The 12500-nt window shown below is 38.1% G+C and overlaps 1 protein-coding gene across 2 annotated transcripts in view; it reads right to left on the reverse strand.

Annotated features, from left to right (window-relative positions):
• LOC115217374 (bone morphogenetic protein 2-like) overlaps nucleotides 1-12500 on the reverse strand; it is a 248443-nt gene that overhangs the window by 224982 nt on the left and 10961 nt on the right. The window lies entirely within an intron of this gene.

Consider the following 12500-nt stretch of genomic DNA (forward strand, 5'->3'; position numbering starts at 1 on the left):
AGTAATACGTTCGAGTGAGTCTGGGATGGCAACTAACTAGCGACATTGCCCTTCTATGTTCCATTGTACCACGCACTGGCACGTCTGTCTTCCCTCCACGGCCTATCAAATGTACTCCAAATCTTTCCTCCGAACATTAATGAAATCGCTATTACTTCTAACAAAACTCACGCATTTATAGAGATATCAATCACCAGTATTCTGAAGTCTTCAACACATAGGAGGCATCCATGCGCAACCCTAACATCACATGCTAGACTTGCATTTTTTCCTTGAAAACATCATCTGATAGCGACACACACAACTTCACCATAATCGAACGATACAAATTTCAAAGAAACAGTTTTGCATCAAATTCTTCGATCGAATGAGAGAAAAAGATATACTCTACAACATGTATTGAACGAGTTGTAGAGGTTATAGCTTATTCCCACCGACTACTTCCGAAGGTAGGTGATTAAGTGGTTAGAGTATTCGGATCAAGATCGTAAGGTTGTGAGTTCGATTCTTGGTGGTGTGTTATGTCCTTCAGCAAAACACTTTATTTTACGTTGCTCCAATCCACTCAGCTGGCAAAAATGTGTTGTAGCTGTTTCATCATCCTCATCATCACCATCACCATCACCACCACCACCACCATCATCATCATCATTTAACGTCCGTTTTCCATGCTGGCATGAGTTTGTTTGAAAGGAACTAGCAAGGCCAGGAGCCGTACCAGGTTCCATTGTCTGTTATAGCATGGTTTCTACGACCTGATGCCTTTTGTAACGCCAACCACTTTACAGAGTATACTGTGCGCTTTTCTATGTGGCACCAACCCCAATGCTTTTTTTACGTGACACCAGCACCAGCACTTTTTTCCCGTGGCACCAGCATCAGCGCTTTTTACGTGACACCAGCATCTACAGGGTTACCAAGTACCTAGCAAGACAGAAATCTCAACTGGCAGGGGAGAGTAGTATTGAGGGAGTGTGGCTTTGTGTTTGTTGAGAGGTTTAAGGCGAAGAGAGGAGAGATATAGGTGTCTTGCTGAGTAGAAAGGAAAGCGAGTTGGCGAGTAAGATAACGACTGATAATATATTCTCTCTTTTTCTCTTTACTCTTTTACTTGTTTTCGTTCATTTGACTGCGGCCATGCTGGAGCACCGCCTTTAGTCGAGCAACACGACCCCGGAACTTATTCTTTTGTAAGCCCAGTACTTATTCTATCGGTCTCTTTTGCCGAACCGCTAAGTAACGGGGACATAAACACACCAGCATCGGTTGTCAAGCAATGCTAGGGGGACAAACACAGACACACAAACATACACACACACACACACACACATATATATATATATATATATATATATATATATATATATATATATATATATATATATATATATATATATACGACGGGCTTCTTTCAGTTTCCGTCTACCAAATCCACTCACAAGGCTTTGGTCGGCCCGAGGCTATAGTTGAAGACGCTTGCCCAAGGTGCCACGCAGTGGGACTGAACCCGGAACCATGTGGTTGGTAGACAGGCTACTTACCACACAGCCACTCCTGCGCCTATAGTATATTATTTTATATTATATTACATTACATCTTATGACCCATTAATGTATTAGTTCGGAAATATATTAGACCGATTTTGAAAGCCTTGTATCAGACAAAAGATCATTCCACACACGTGTTCTGATACTCAAGGATAAGACGATGGCTTTAAATACACCACAATATACTTAGACAAAAATATACATGGAAGTACATGTCTCTATAGATTTATGGTAGTCTTATTGTTGGCTTTCAACCTCTTCAACCATCATTTTTTTTCTTTTTCACTTTTGCTTTAATTCTTTCTGTTGCTTTTTTTTTTCCTTGTATAGTCGATATCTTGTTAAATATAAATCGTGGCTGTGTGCGCTAATGTAGCTTATAGACAGAATAAACTGCAACCAATACATATAAACCTGACATGGGACACAAAAGAAATGCCACTGTTGGCATAGATAAACACTTGTCTCATTCCTTTTTGTACACTGACTGCTTTCATAGGCACAGCAGAATCTACCAGCCTGCTTGTCATACAGCCAGGACTACACATACTAATATCTATATAAACACACGCGCACACACACGCACGCACAGGCACACGCACACACACAACCATATAACTTAGTATTACCCAAATACTGATGTACACTTGTATAGCCATATAGCTAGTATTATATACTAATAGCATAATATTCTGCTTGTTTCATTTCTTACTTGTTCCAGTTATTAGACTGCGGCCATGCTGGGTCACTGTCTAGAGGTATTTTAATCGAATGAATCGGTTCTAGTATATATTTTTAAACCTGATCCTTATTCTATCGGCTTCTTTTTTGCCGAAACGTTAAGTTACGGGGACATAAACACACACACACACACACACACACACACACACACACACACAAAGAAAGCTTAAGAGAACGCCATGAATTAAACCATCCAGACAGGTGTTTACGTCGTACAAATGGTGCACGCAAAAGAACCTTCACAGAAACGAAATTCGCTTCACAGTTGAAAGAATAAATAAATAAATGAATCACTAAAAAAGTAAAAACAAAAACAAAAACAAAAAAAATCACTTTCCTTAACAATATAAACTAAGTCTACTATGGCTGAACACTGACTGTTTTCCAAATGTGTTGTTATTCTTATACTGTCGTATACAATAATGTTCCCAGCCGTATGTTTAAAATAATATATTTATTGGCAGTTGGATGCATCTGATATCCTGTCAAATTATTATCAGCTGGTCATTGGCGTCAAACCATGTATAGTCTTGACACAGCTGTAGTAAGTACAGTAAAGTCTCTGCTTTACGGATGAAATTCCGGGTTTTATGAAGAACAGTAGTGTTATTATTAAAAAAGATTTTTTCTCTTTGTATAGAGGGCATCTCCGAAACTTCATTGTCATCCGTCCGCTAAGAAAGATACACTTTCTCAGTAATGCATATCAGTGTGTGTGTGTGTTTATGTCTATTTGTACTTGTCTATTTGTACGTATGTAAGCATAGATGCACATGTTTCTGCGCGAATCCTCTATCTCTCCCCAACACAATTCTAAGCCATTGCACAGATGGAGGAAAATAAGAAGGCCGCACAGTATAGACTTCCGGCGACATACATACACAATATAAATATAAATACGTTTGTGTCGACAAAGAAGAAAGAAAGCACTCAATAGCTTAGAGGGAATAAAATATCGATTCACTTTATTTTTACTCGGAGTTTCACACACGTTATTCATGCAATCTGTCGGAAAATATGTGATCAATAAAACCGCGTGTGTAACGCATAAGGTTGGCCGAATGTCATTTGTCAAGGCGTGTTGCGTGGTTGAATAAGTGTCACATCAAAAGCATTTTTGGTTGGACTTGGTGGAAAGGAGACTATTTAATTCAGACTTATGATGGTTATGTATTAGAGTGAATAGGCCTGGAACAGGTTCCTTAAAGGTGTCCAAAAGGAATCTACTATGACGATATTTACATAACACTTCTCTTAACTATCACTGGACAGGCACCACTAACAGAGCTTACACTATATAACGATGCCCTAGCTAGCTTTAGTCTTATTGATAAGAAAACAATTCGGAAAATAATTTTTGACGTCTGTACATTTTGGTGCACAGTTGTTTTGACGTCTGTATATTTTGGTGCTTCAGACATTTAATTCGAAGTCAGAAATATGATCGATGTAAATTGTTATAACCTGAGGATGTTTCACTTGGACAACTTTTAGACTCCGAGAGTCTAAGACTTAATGACTCAAATCTACAACCAATCAAATCAATGAGCATCATTGAGTAGTTGTTCTTACGTCACCAGTCACACTACTTCCCAACCACATCGTTCCGGGTTCAGTCCCACAGCGTGACACCTGGGGAAAGTGCTTTCTACTATAGCCTCGAGCTGACAGAAGGCTTGTGAATGGAAATGGAAACTGAAAAGAAGCTCGTCGTATGTGTGTGTGCGCGTGCATGTGTGTCTTTGTGTCACCGCCTGACAACCGGTGTTGGCGAGACCAGTAAAATAAGTACTCGGCTTAAAAAAAAATCACGGAGTCGGTTTTTTTGACTAAAACCCTTAAAGTCGGTGGCTTCAGAGTGACTGCAGTCAAATGACTGAAACAAGTAAAGGAGTAAAAAATTATTCAATCAAATGACTACCTTTGACCAATAAAAATCTGCGACACATTTGGTAACCTTGGATACATTGTAGCTGATTAAATACCTATTTCTTTACTACCCACAAGGGGCTAAAACACAGAGAGCATAAACAAGGACAAACAAACGGATTAAGTCGATTATATCGACCCCAGTGCGTAACTGGTACTTATTTAATCGACCCCGAAAGGATGAAAGGCAAAGTCGACCTCGGCGGAATTTGAACTCAGAACGTAACGGCAGACGAAATATCACTAAGCATTTCGCCTGGCATGCTAACGATTCTGCCAACACGCCGCTTTGAAATAGTAGCTTATTAAATACCGGGGCAGTCATAGATGGAACATCTCTGACCGCAGATGGGCTTGATCCGGTTTGATCTTGAGTTCAGTATCATCAACAACAGTAACAAACATGGTTTCTATAGTCTCAAAGCCAGTGATCTGGGGGTGGATAGTCAATTACGTTAACTCCATTACTTAACTGGTACTTCTTTTATGAACTCGAAAGGATGAAAGGAAAAGTTCACCTCGGCGGAATTTAAACTCAGAACTAAGTTGGCATGCTGTCAAACATTTTTTCGAGACGCTATCAACGGCAACAACAATATCAAATATATATATGTATGTGTATGTATATATATATATATATATATATATATATATATATATTATATATATATATATATATGTGTGTGTGTGTGTGTGTGTGTGTGTGTGTGGTGTGTGTGTGTGTGTGTGTGTGTGTGTGTGTGTGTGTGTGTGTGTGTGTGTGTGTGTAAGCTCGTCTTCCTAGCGTTCATAATAATTTTTCTATCCTCTTGACTTACCAGCCCTCACCGTTTGTTTTTACTGTTTCGTTCTCACTGTCCTGTTCTTGCTACCACTTTCATCCTCTGCAAAAAATCCCAAATTTTATTTAATTTGCTTTGCGGAAAGGATTGTTTCAACGAAGTCGCGTATTGTCCTTGCCTTCGAAAACGCGGAGTAGATCAAACAGGGACAACTGAAGGAGTGGAATATTCTTTATGTTGCGTGTCTCGTTTCTCTGTTTGATTTTTTTTTCGATATTCCACCCCCCAAAAAAAATCCGTTTCTATGCTTTTGTTTTTATGTTTTCATTCTCATTGTGTTCAACATTTTTTTTAGATGCCCTGTACCCATATATGCTTGTATATATACATATATGTATGGGTATATACATATATGTATGTATATATGTATATATTTATATATTATTTATATTATATATATATGTATATATTTATATTATATATTTATATTATATATATATGTGCGTACGTACATGCATGTATACAAACAAACAAAGAAACATACATACATACATGCATACACATCAACCATTGCAGCCATTGATCACATCTTTAGTGTTTAAAGATCAGACGCCATTTTTCGTTTTCTTTTTATCATCGATGAAGTGAAAGATTCACATTTTGCGAGTGCAAAGAAGTGATGCAAAATTGATTCTAAAGTAATGAAACAGTTAAATATGTTAATTAAAAAAAAAGAAAAGAAAAAGATATATGCACATGAAATAAATATCGAGACGATATTATTTGTGTGTATGTGTGTGTGTGTGTGTGTGTATTTGATGGAGTCTGTGTTCGACATTGTAGCTGTTGTTATTGTTGTAGTTGTATAGTTTCAGACCAAAATGGCTCCAGTGAATCTACGATCTGAAGACTTCAAGACTTTTCTGCCTTGTTTCAAATCTTTCTATCTAGAACTACTTATGTGATGTGTCATTTCTCTTTTTGAAAAGAAATAAAAAAAAATGGATATAAAATGTTTTTATGTTATTGTTTTAACAACAATAAAGAATTATCGATTAAAAATTATCAAAGGTTCGAATAACCTCAAAAAGATTACAACAAAGAATTCATTTCACATTTTAACAGTTGAATGTTTTTTACAGCCTAGAATAAGACAGCCCGACATTTTTTTGCCAATGCATTTTTAGATGATAAATTTATCTATTGTCTAATCTTTGATGACCCAACAGTAGTTGTTTGAAATGGTTCTGTTTGAAAATCCAACAGTTTCCACCCTTGATGGAGTAATGAGTCCAGCATTTGATCGGAATGAGACAAATGGGCGCAGCTGTTTGGACGCTGGCGATTTGGCACGAACGACTGGATATTCAGTTGTTTTGACGTCTGTACATTTTGGTGCTTCAGACGTGCGCACGCACACACTCACTCACACACACACTAACCACCAGTCTGAAACTTATATACCATATAAATATAAAAGAAAAAAGGCTAGATTCGCATAAAAGACAGACAATGGAACCTGCAGTAATTTTTAACTCAATAGTGAAGGCAATATTTTAAAGAGAAACAAAATATCTGTGTTTATGCGGCACTTTGGTTCTACAAGAATGTCCACCTCTGATTTATTAACTTTGTCCAATCCACAATCAAGCGAAAGAGCCTTAACGCAGTTTTCTCACCTGATACGAAATAGTCAAATCCCCCTTAAAGGAAGAGCACATAGAATAATGTCGAGATCGATACAATATGACCAGTCTGATAGTTACAAATGGAACGCTTCTGATCACAGGCTTACTTGATCGGAGTAACCTGGGACCAGAAAACACAACAATAATGAATTAAATTCAGGTAGGATAAAAGTAACTTTAACTATAAGAGCCGAAATCGTTATGATTTCTCGAAAGTTGACTAATGAGGAATGAGCTACGAATTTTCCGTTTGTTATGATTTTGTCAAATTTTCCGTTTGTTATAGCTTTGTCAAATTTTCCGATGAACTTTTTATTTGTGGGTTAGCAAGGCCAATGATTTCATATAGAAAGAAATCTCTCAACATTTACCAAGCCTATTACATGGAAACGTTGATATTCGTCTCCATCTTAGATACAAATACACGACGACACATGAGACTCTACCGGATACTGGGATAAATAAATATACAGATCATGGGAAGTAATTTCCGATATTACCGTATATGTGTGTGTGTGTGGTGTGTGTGTGTGTGTGTGTGTGTGTGTGTGTGTGTGTGTGCGTGTGTATGTGAGTGAGTGTTCTTATATGTACTGAGAGCTTCCACATAGCCTCCGCCAGCAAAATTCACTTACAAGTCATTAGTCGGCCCAGTAGAAGACAGTTGTCTGGTTGAGGTGTCCGCGCGATGAAACTGAACCCGAAACTACATGGCTGCAAAACGATCTTCTTAACCATCCTTGTCATACCTGTGCCTACATAGACTGAATTTCTAACTTTCAATTAATTCCCGAAGATCCGTACTTAGGGCGAAATAGTCAATTCTTTCTTTTCTTTTTTTTTTAATTATGATTTATTCTTCTGTAGAACGGAGAATTGGCAGAACCTTTAGCTTGGAGGGAAATATGTCTCACAGAATTTGTTCCGGCTCATTTAAATTCTAATTTCAAATGTAGCTGAAGTAAGCTTTACCTTTCACCATTTCATTTCAGTATTGATAAAAGAAAGGAACAGGGAAGTATTGGGTCGGTAGTATCGATAAATTACCTCCTCTCAAAAATTAATGACCTTCTATCTAAATCATAAACAATTATTTGAAGTGGATCGGCAGAATTATTAACGCGTCGGACAAAATGGTTTCTTACTACCCTTTATTTTCTGGGTTCAATTCTATTGAAGTCAAAATATTTTATCTTTCACTCCCTCCCGATCGATAAAGTGATGTGCCAATCGAGTATGTATTTATGTATATATATATATATATATATACATCTCAACGTTCCTAAAAACAAGCTTTGTTTATTTTCATTGTAAGTTGAATTTAACGTTAGTCTTATAAGTTATAATTTATAAGTTCTAAAATTGCAGAAGAATTCGTTACTGGACAGTTTAGCTTAATGGTAAAGCGCTTGACGCATAATCACAGAGATGTGAGTTTGAGTCTCATGGATCGCCGGTAATTTACTTTTCTGCAATGTACTCTTAGTCTTTTACTTGTTTCAGTCATTTGACTGCGGCCATGCTGGAGCACCGCCTTTAGCCGAGCAAATCGACCCCGGGACTTATTCTTTGTAAGCCCAGTACTTATTCTATCGGTCTCTTTTGCCGAACCGCTAAGTGACAGGGACGTAAACACACCAGCATCGGTTGTCAAGCAATGCTAGGGGGACAAACACAGACACACAAACACATACATATACATATATATGACGGGCTTCTTTCAGTTTCCGTCTACCAAATCCACTCACGCGGCTTTAACCGGCCCGGGTCTATAGCAGAAGACACTTGCCCAAGATGCCACACAGTGGGACTGAACCCGGAACCATGCGGTTCGTAGGCAAGTTACTTACCAAACAGCTACTCCTGCACCTGATAAATATGTTTAAGAGTATGCATGTCAATGGAGTATTCAGTCGCTTTACGCATTAATTTCCTGAATAGGTTGTTCCGTTGATCGGATCAACTAGAATGTTCGTCATCGTGACCAACAAAGTGCAAGCTGAATGTTACCTATGTTTTCGATCAGCGGTTGCAGGTAATTTCCCGTAACTAGTAAAACTACCAGAATTCATGTGTGTGTCTGCGTTTGTGTAGGCGTGGTTCCATTTGTTTGTTTGTGTGTGCTTTATATGTTTCTTTACTACCCACAAGGGGCTAAACACAGAGGGGACAAACAAGGACAGACAAACGAATTAAGTCGATTATATTGACCCCAGTGCGTAACTGATCCTTAATTTATCGACCCCGAAAGGATGAAAGGCAAAGTTGACCTCGGCGGAATTTGAGCTCAGAACGTAACGGCAGACGAAATACCACTAAGCATTTCGCCCGACGTGCTAACGGTTCTGCCAGCTCGCCGCCTCTGTGTGTGTGCTTTATAGCTGCATATATCAGGAAACTGGTAACAGGCAACGAAAACTAAGTAGAATCGTCATCCAGTTATTTAAAAACAAACGCATATAAATGTAATATCGGCGTCACTCATTTTCTGAAAATCACGAAACTTGTGTAAAAATATGCGCTCTAGCGGCTCGACAAATAGAGAATCACATAATAAAAGGCTACATGTTGTAGTTGGAGGTCACGTTTGAGAGAGAGAGAGAGAGACTGAAGCGACAGGTGGAGAAAAAAATAGTCGAAAATGTCAAACGTAGATTGAGGAAAGTGAAAGAATTATATTTGCAGTGGATGATGCAACTAGAAATTTTGTAGATTTTACGAGAATATTTTTACATAATTTCATACCTTTTATATTCAAAAACACAAAAAAGAATCGAAAACAAAACATTGTGTTGATTTGAGATTATGGAAGACTGTGTTCACAAACACACCAGCATGTGCACACACACATACAAGCAATTCGACAAAAAAGAAACTAACATAACATACAGCTGTCTAGTTTTAAAAAATACTTCCTAGTTACTTCCTATAAAATGAATATTTTTTAATGAAATTTTGTAGAATTTGTTTTCATGCGTTGATTACGTTGATAAAATTTAGAAAAAATATATTTCGAGGATCAGTTTGTGATTACTCTGTTCATGCCCACCCGACTTTATTATCACCAATTTCCGTAACTTTAGCATTCACCACAAATTTTTCAGATTTTTATGTTTAAAACATCAACTTTACATAGCCTCCACTCTCGAAAATGTGTTTCTGCAAAATGTCATTTTCAAGAGAGTTATGAGAAAACAAAATCAAGAGCAAAGTTTATCAGTGATAATTGGAATGATTTCTACAACGAAATCAAATAAAACAATAACTTAATGCGCATCATAACATAAAATATTGCCAACAATACTGTACTACCGTATACAGCGCTAACAGATACATCACTAACACACGTACATATAGAGCACTTATACAGCACAAATCTTCATTACATTTACTTACAGAGCACAAGGCTACAAATCTCGTCTCAATTTTACTCGAGTCTTAAAATGTATCACCCTTAATGAAAGACAAGCCTAACATTATGGATTAAATATCGTATATTTAATTAACAAAATATTACGAGTTACACAGAAATGCTTAAAAAAAAAATTTCTCAACATTGGTTATATTCCCCCCTCCGTTCTTACACACATTTATATAACACTAGACGTCCGAAACAGGCGTAAATGTTGGGGAATTTCGTGCGTTTGGAACTATTTTCTTTTTTTATTTTATGTTAGAAATTAAGTTGAGCTGCTTAAAGAATACCTAACGCTAAAAGATGGTAAGATTTTGGCAGGAACTTCGTAGACGTCAAAATTAGATATTCTTGTAATCTAAAACGGTTATTGAAATGAATGTACTAAAGTTTATCTCGAGAGAAAACTCTAAAGAACGAGAAAAGAAAAGAAAAAGGTTGATAAAAAAAGAATAATAAAACAATGTGATCATTTGACGTGAAATAAAAAAGTAAAATCTACTCCAAGCGGTTTTCTATTTTGGACGTGAAGGAAAGATTTCCATTGCCACCACGTTACGGGGGTAATAAATAACTAGACTTGAGTCCTAAGGAATAGCAGTGAGAATTAAATACCAATCATAATATACCTCGACACGCAGACATGTTTAATGATATAAAGGCGGTGGTATGGAAGAGAGTAAAAATTAACGAAGTTTTCAGGCAAGCTGAAAAGGAACCAACGTAAAGTATGTATAACAATCACGGTGGAAGGGGCCGAACGCCTGGGTATATGCCACGAAACTAAAAAATATCTTTACTTTACCACGGCTTATTTCTTCAACTCGTCTTTCAAAGCCAGTCGATAATAGCTGAAAGCTTGACTGTATATCATACACCGTCAACGTGGCCATATTGTGCTAATGGTAGTTAGTGGTCCACAAAGCGGCAAGCTGGTAGAAACGTTAGCACGCTGGGCGAAATGCTTAGTGGTATTTCGTCTGCCGCTACGTTCTGAGTTAAAATTCCGCCGACGTCGATTTTGCCTTTCATCCTTTCGGGGTCGATTAAATAAGTACCTGCTACGCACTGGGGTCGATATAGTCGACTTAATCCGTTTGTCTGTCCTTGTTTGTCCTCTCTGTGTTTAGCCCCTTGTGGATAGTAAAGAAATAGGTATTTCGTCTGCCGCTACGGTCTGAGTTCAAATTCCGCCGAGGTCGATTTTTGCCTTTCATCCTTTCGGGGTCGATTAAATAAGTAACTGTTACGCACTGGGGTCGATGTAGTCGACTTAATCCGTTTATCTGTCCTTGTTTGTCCTCTCTGTGTTTAGCCCCTTGTGGGTAGTAAAGAAATAGGTAGTTAGTGGTCCACCAGAACAATAAAATGGTTCAGCTGATCGCTTTCTACTGTGCCAGCAAACGTGTTACTGATGTGAGATAGGTGCTGTTGATATGTGTGTGTATAACTTTTACTTGTTTCAGTCATTAGACAGCGGCCATCCTGGGACACCGCCTTCCAGAGTTTTAGTCGAGCGAATCGACCCCAGTACCTATTCCATTTTAAAGCCTAGTACATATCCTATCGGTCTCTTTTGCCGAACAGCTAGAGTTACACCGGTTGTCAAGTGCTGGGGGAAAAACAGACACAGTTTCCGTCTGTTCCGAGGCTTCAGTGGAAGACACTTGGCCAAGGTACCATACAATGAAACTGAATGTGCTGTTGGGAAACAAACTTCCCACCACGTAGCCAGCCCTATATATATATATATATAATATACAGAAGTAAATTTTATATTCTCAAACGCGTGATAATACTAATAAAATTGCGTGAACATAAGTCCTGGGGTCGATTTGCTCGACTAAAGGCGGTACTCCAGCATGGCCGCAGTCAGATGACTGAAACCAGTAAGAGAGTAAAAGTGTAAAAAGGAGGCTTCAGTGTGACACAGAATGTGACAGGGGTGGCTCTTTGAAATACAGGTACAACTCATATTTGCCAGTTGAGTGGACTGGAACAACGTGAAATAAAGAGTCTTTCTCAAGAATTCAAGGCGCCGCTGGGATTCGAGTGCAAGACTTTACGATCTTGAGACGATATCCTAATCACGAAGTCACGCACATTCACTGTACTGTACAAAATTTGACAAATAAGGTTAGCTTAATCACACTGATTACTCCCACACCGACGATTTCCCCGACAGTATACATCAAGCAAATTCTGTTTAAAAAAGTTATGAATTTATAAAAATCACCGAAAAGATGTTCGTCTGCCGTTACGTCCTGAGTTCAAATTCCGCCGAGGTCGACTTTGCCTTTCATCTTTTCGGGGTCGATAAATTAAGTACCAGTTACGCACAGGGGTAGATGTAATCGACTTAATCCGTTTTTTTCTGTCCTTGTTTGTCCCCTTGTGG

The sequence above is a fragment of the Octopus sinensis genome, linkage group LG11, assembly GCF_006345805.1.
Source record: "Octopus sinensis linkage group LG11, ASM634580v1, whole genome shotgun sequence".
Taxonomy (NCBI): Eukaryota; Metazoa; Mollusca; class Cephalopoda; order Octopoda; family Octopodidae; genus Octopus; species Octopus sinensis.